Source organism: Hypanus sabinus, chromosome 22 (assembly GCF_030144855.1).
Source record: "Hypanus sabinus isolate sHypSab1 chromosome 22, sHypSab1.hap1, whole genome shotgun sequence".
NCBI lineage: Eukaryota > Metazoa > Chordata > Chondrichthyes > Myliobatiformes > Dasyatidae > Hypanus > Hypanus sabinus.
The window spans coordinates 40483794-40489793 of NC_082727.1; positions in this window are offsets into that span (position 1 = coordinate 40483794).

Consider the following 6000-nt stretch of genomic DNA (forward strand, 5'->3'; position numbering starts at 1 on the left):
GTTTAGGAAACAGCACCAATTACATTTAAAATTATACCAAACTTGTCTCATTGACCTGGGGAGCTGCAAAATGTAAACGATATTCAACATACCTATGCATCCAGGTACAAGAAATGTAAAGGTCTCTTTTGAAACTTGCGATAGTAAGTTTGGCTAGCAAGCTGAAATCTGCTCATCATTATGATGCCTTTAATTACATTTAAAACAATGCTGCTTAAAGGATTGGTAACACGCGGTGTTCACCTCGGCTCGCTCATCTCCATGAGAATTACGCGTTGTGTGGTTCTTTCAGGGTGAAGGATAAGATTACACATTTTAAAATAAAATATTTGGCGCGATATATTGGCAGAATACGGGCTGCAGGTTTGCTCTGGATGGGTTGCTGCTCACCCGCCAGTTGGAAGGACCTGATGTAAAGATTAATTATGTCATTGTCGTGGAGCCAAGTTTCGCATTGACGTGGCGTAGGGGCTGAGTAGCTGTTATTTAAAAAGCAGCCTGGCCCAGCGTTCACCCCCGACTGCAGATTAAACCGCGCTTTGGGTAACTGTGAGAAATAAGTACATCGTCATTCAGATGTGAATTCCTAAAATTATGATCCCATCCTCGTTCTAGGTTCAAACCCAGGTCAGCCAGGCAGAGCAATGGAAAAGTAAAGTTATATCAGAAGTAAACAGTCGCTGTTGCCACCCACAGTTTTATAGGTACGTTTACAGCAGCTATAACTCCCTGCGCGTGCAAATCAGAATGTAAGTCTGGAATTGTTGTTAAAGAATCTGGAAGTGATCGATATGTACAAGCAACGTACAAATCCGCTGCCCCGTCTTTGAACTGCTGTATTTACTTAATCCTAATATTAATCCGAACGTTCTTGGATTGAATCTGCGTGTACAACATTTCAAAGAACGCGCAGCGAGCTACCAAGCTCGTTTAATCGGCACAGCCCCCACCCCCATTATTACAGTCCCTTTCAAATAAAATGTGCTAAATCAATCTTTTTAAGCTTCTGCATTTGAAATAATGAAGGGGGTTACTAGATAATTTCAAGTTTTTTTTCTGCAGCTCTAGCAAATTTGAAAAATAGTGCATATTGTGCAGCAATGTACAATCCAAATAATGAACAAGATTAATCAGAAAATGTTGGAACAGCTTTTCTCTGTTTCTCTCCTCATTACGTTTGACTTGCTAAGAACTTTCAACAATTCGTATTGGTTTTGCATTTCCAGTATCCGAGGTTATATGCTCCTAAAGCAGTCCATCAAAGGGTAGAACATCTCCCAGCGTTTATTGAAGGGCGTATCTCAGCTTCCTAACACTCACCACTTTAACCGAGTGCCGCTACGTGCTGAGTTTTGACTTGCCCCTGATGGTGCCAAGATTAGGCCTGGTCCCATTGCCGCGCAGTCCCGGTCTATGGCCCTGTCTATCTTTGGTGGAGACGTTTTCAGGAAAACACCTTGGACTATAAATCCATCAGGTGATGGTCAGCACGGAATGTCCAGCAAAGATACAAAAGCTGGCTGGATCCTGCTAAATGGTTCCCTGAAGACTGTACAGATAATCTGGCCGAATGCCTCATCACCAAAACTCACCAACTAAGCGGAGGCTAAAACGCTAAGACCTAACGAGGCTGATAGTGAGAGGGTCAGATCCTTCCAGTAAGGTGGAATTTCACTCTGTGCTGCTATGAAGATGAGATGGTCACCCACTTCTCTGCGCATTGAATATTTGCGATATACGAGCTTCTTGTGCTGTGCAAAGTGCCTTGTCACGGTTCATCCTGAGCAGTTGTTTAACGGAGGACCTACTGACTATTTCCAGCATGCATGCTGACGCGCTCAACCATATGCTGATGGAAGATCAGCAACTTGGCGAACGACACCCTTTGGTCTGCTGGGATCTATTTTGTTCTCCAGTACAACGAGGTATCGTTGAGGAAATTCTGCCGACTGGCTCATTCCAGGCTGCGGGGCAATGTGCTGGGGATGCACAGAATCTTGGTGCAGGCAACACAAAGGCTTTGTGGGGTAAGACTGCATTCTGAGGTCCTTCCTGCACCGGACAACGAGGGGCGAAGTCCTCTCAGACACCTGGAGTTTTATCCCAAGAGGTCTTGAATAACAATAGCACCATGTACACAAAATGTGCTGATATTACCAATGTATAGGACCAATAGCACTATAAATACATAGGCTGAACAATGCATGTAGAGCCCTATACTTTTTTTGTAGATGTGTGTCTTTTTTATGAATTAAGTTTAATCTTGAGATATAAAAATACAGATTATTAATGTTCTGGCAACATTTGATCATGCTGCCGAGTAGCAAAGGGGGGAATCGTTTTGCAGAAAATGGGTCCCGAAGATGCACTTGATATGGGAACTCATTGCCATGACAGGATTGTACACTGAGACACTGGGTAATGTTGCCGCCGCTTTGTTTGGAATTCTGCCCACGTTGCATCATAATGTAAGAATTGCTGGTGGCACTTTCAATTGGAAGAAGTCCTAGGTGGATACGGTCAGCTATTCTTCAGTTCATCCAAATTCGCAAACAGGTGCTGCGCTTCCTGAAGTTCAAGTCTCGATCACGAGGCTCTGCTGCTCTCCCTGTATTCAAGGAGTAACAATTCCCCTTCACATTCCAAGCATTGCAATGTAAATTATAATTATCTGCAGACTAACGAATAATGAATATAGCTACCTTCGCCACTGATGGGGAGGGAGTCAACAATACTTTCAACGCTATTCAGTTGCTAATTGTCGGGCTGAGTTCCGTTTCAGTGAGATGACGAGAGCAGTTGAATGTGATCGGCAGATGCAGCGTTTTGCTAAACGTCCCATTATAGTTAATCCTTTAAGTTACACCCACTAGTTATACATTTCTAAACAACGATTTGATCCGTTGTGAAATCCAATAAAAGATCTCTATACCACATTGTTCTGCAAATCTAATAAATGCAGAAAAGGCATGTGTTACTGTCAGACTCTCAGCACCCAGGAGTATGCGGGGCGGTCGGACCGGTTTTAAATCACAAGGAGTTAGTGAAATTGTTGACTATCGTCCAAGAAAAAAACGGTTGGTATTGCATTAATCATTACGAAATATTGGCGACTGCAGGTTATTTAGTTTTGATAGGACTGATATTTTTATAAATTGTTAAATCTGCATCCAAGTCATTGCTGGTATCATGCACGGTTGAATATTCAGAAGCAGGAATGGTATTATATACATAAACCCAAAGGGAGCTCTGGGTGTTTCCTCCCATTCGCACCTCATTCTAATTTTCTGAAAAATATGGAAGCCGCGCAAAGACCAACGAGAGTGTAAATCGTTAAATGTCGCAAGGTTAACTGAAGGTGAAACGCAATATCGTATCTTTGATTTAACAATAACATTTTCTTTCATACCATTTCGTGATTCCAAAATTAGATGCTCTCAGGTATTCCTACTTGAAAAAAATGCGCTTTTGCGCAGTTTGAAACTGTTGTGGACTTTATTTTACGCAGTACGTTAATAAGACCTTTTGTAAATATTTGAAACCTTGGTAGACTTTATTTTATCGCAGCACGTTAAGGCCTTGAGAAGTTGTCAAATACATTCATTGGTAACCTAAGCTGTGTATATATTTAAAATGAACTAGTTTCCAGTGCTGCAGGAAGGAGCGGGGGTAAATTGAACAGACGGTTAAGCAGCTCAGCGCAGAAAGCTTTTCATTTGCTGTAATAATTCCTTTAGGTCAGTCTACTGAGAGAAGTTCAGTTTTCCCCTGTGCTTTCAACGGACATGTGAAAGCGGCATCACACACATTTCCGTGTACTTTTTTAAATCGCCATTTAATAGTACGTTATTGTGAAATGAAATATTATACTATGATGTATCCCAATAAAATACCCGTATATAAACATAGAAATATGACCCATATTAAAGCGTTCGAAAGCCATCTAAATTGCAGATGCAACATTAAATAAACGGATGAAGGGCTTAAGATCAGGCTACCAGTTTTAAGCATTTGGTAACTTAATTTATACCCTGCTCTAATAATTGTCTTATTTCAAAATGTTTTACCCCTTCCCCATGATTGGAACATAACATCCTCATGCTCGTTTCAAACTAATTAAATTAAAACTTATATTGCAGAATATTTATGCAAGTAAAAATTTCCACAATGCCAGATCATTTCCGTCGGTCACATGAAACCTATTTTTGTGATTTAAAAAATCATGTATATTGGATTGTAGATTGCTATTTTTTATATACTTAACTGTGGTGAATGCAATCGCAGTTGATCAGACGTTCGCTGAAATTCAATTGCAGATTTTTAAACTGTATAAACGTCTTCCAACTACAGTCAGTCAAATCTGCCTTTTTTAAAAAGGTATACAGACGTTTCATTGTTCGGCATTCGGGGGTAAGACTGCTCTCTTTGCTGAGTGGAATGGACCTGTTATTTACTAATCAGTGTTATGCTCATTCAGTTATGGTCATTTGTTTGTTGGATCCCAGCAGATGGCGTAATTATGGGTTACAGCGACTATCATAACGATGATAATCTCCGCGGGCAGTTGCTTCCTCGGTGGAGTGATTGGAGTATTTTTTAATTGTTAATTGATTGATACTGTGTGGTGTTAACAAAAATTATTACGATATATGACAATCTTCAACATAATAGAAAAAAAGTATTTTGGTTCAGGTGATTGTATTAATGATAGATGATGTGTATTCTCCGAGCAGGTGAACCTATAGCATTCAGCTACTTGATGTATGTGTTTGCTCCCCTCTGACCTGGGTTAGCCTAAAGGTGAGGTGGGTGACTTTTCAGCCTATAAAACTTTACAATATCGTGTGAAGTGCAGTTTGATGCCAGGGTTCCTGTGGATTATCAGTAAATGGCCGCTCTTGTGCTCCCCAAAGCCTGGGGGAACACATGGCTCTTTTGGCCGTAAGGCTTGTTCGTTTTCTCAGCCGGAGCTGACCGCAATCTGACCTATAAAGACGGACCGTGACATCTTCGTGAACTTTGGCAGAAACTTCCTCAAGTTCACTGTCCGTCTATTCAACAGAAGCATGCCAGGAGTACTGGAGCCACTATGACGCCAAAATTTCTATTATCTACTTCCCGCATTGAGCTGAGTCACTTCTTATTGGAAGAACAATCCAAATCGACCTTATTCAACTTTAAAGCCACTGGCCAAAACCGCAGCTAGGCTGTAAGCGTCTCTATTCTACAGGTGAACAAACAGCGAAGTTCCATGTCTCTTATTGATTTAATATATTTTATATTAAGAAATTTTTAAATAAATGATTTGTTGTTTTCTATTTTCCCGATGTGAGTTAATAAAATCTCTTTAAAATATTTAAATATGTTGTATCCGGAACAGTATTAAGATTCTTAGGATTTGCCCTGGACCCTTCATATAAATATTATTGCAAAGAAATCACGACAGCGTCCCTACTTCGTCGGGAGTCTGCGGAGGTTCGGCATATCATCAAAAACATTGGCAAATTTCTATTAATATGTGGTGGAAAGTGTGTTACTTCTCGGGAATTATGGGAACTTCAATGCCTTTGAGCGGAAAATCCTACAAAAGGTAGTGAATTTGGCTCAGTACACCACGGGTACTGTCCATTGAACACCTACACCAAACGTTGCCGAGACGTATATGCACTCTGATGATAATTTTCCCTTGAACTTTAAGGATGCATCATTGGCATGGGTCAGTGTGATTGAGACCAAGGTTTCTTCCAGTTTTTATATAATGGTGTGATTAGAGCTGATTAAGAGATGTAATAGAATCTTCTGTATGGTTTGGCTGTAAAATGTGGTCCCTTTAATTCAAGAAGAGCAGCAACGACAGGCCAGATAATTGCAGCCTTGTGGTTGGTCAGGACAAGTTGTTGGAAAATGCTGCACAAGATTAATTTATACTTGGATAAGAAGAAGATTTTTAAAAATTGAGTATGGATTTGTTAGGGGAAACCCCATAGGACCGCGTTTTCT